Genomic DNA, 415 nt, shown 5'->3' on the forward strand with positions numbered 1-415 from the left:
TACTAATACACAAATTTGTTGATGTACCACAGGAATAAGTTATGTGGTAAATGCAGTACTTGATACAGCACTGTGAACAATATGAGCAACTCGCAAAATTCAATTGCGGTAATATATCTAAATGCTTATCATAGGAACATATGTGAGTTTACTTTCATGCAGTTAATTATGCCACACAGAATGAGAATATATCACTTCCTTTAAAATAAAGTGTGTGTTGATCTCCTATCTTTAACCAACTAATATGGTGGATTATTAAAATCCACCATATCTTTCCCTCTCCCTGTTCTTCCCCTCCTCCCAGCAATGCACTTTTTTTTCAACTTTTTGTTCATCTATTGTCTTTGTACAGTCATATTCTGGACACGTACTGTAACATTTGCCTTACAGCATAAGCACTGATACTGTAAACAAT

The sequence above is a fragment of the Penaeus monodon genome, chromosome 15 (assembly GCF_015228065.2).
Source record: "Penaeus monodon isolate SGIC_2016 chromosome 15, NSTDA_Pmon_1, whole genome shotgun sequence".
Classification (NCBI taxonomy): domain Eukaryota; kingdom Metazoa; phylum Arthropoda; class Malacostraca; order Decapoda; family Penaeidae; genus Penaeus; species Penaeus monodon.